Source organism: Halyomorpha halys, unplaced genomic scaffold (genome assembly GCF_000696795.3).
Source record: "Halyomorpha halys isolate HHAL.00 unplaced genomic scaffold, Hhal_1.1 Scaffold697.1, whole genome shotgun sequence".
Taxonomy (NCBI): Eukaryota; Metazoa; Arthropoda; class Insecta; order Hemiptera; family Pentatomidae; genus Halyomorpha; species Halyomorpha halys.
In genome coordinates, this window is record NW_027108775.1 from 532,579 (window position 1) to 532,835 (window position 257).

Sequence of the window (257 nt, forward strand, 5' to 3'; positions counted from 1 at the left end):
TAAAAAACAAGTAACAAAGGCAAGAGCAATAGTTTCATACAAAAATACGTAAAATATAAAGCTAAAAAAGTACATGAGATGTGTATAAAACAACAAACAACAAACAATACATATACAGAGATAAAATAAACGTCATAAAAGAATAATAAAAAAAAAATAATAATAATAATGGAAAAAAAATAAAAATGACAATAAATGAGCAGAGAGCCATATAGGACAACATACCTGTCCAAATAAATAAGTTGAACAGACAGAAA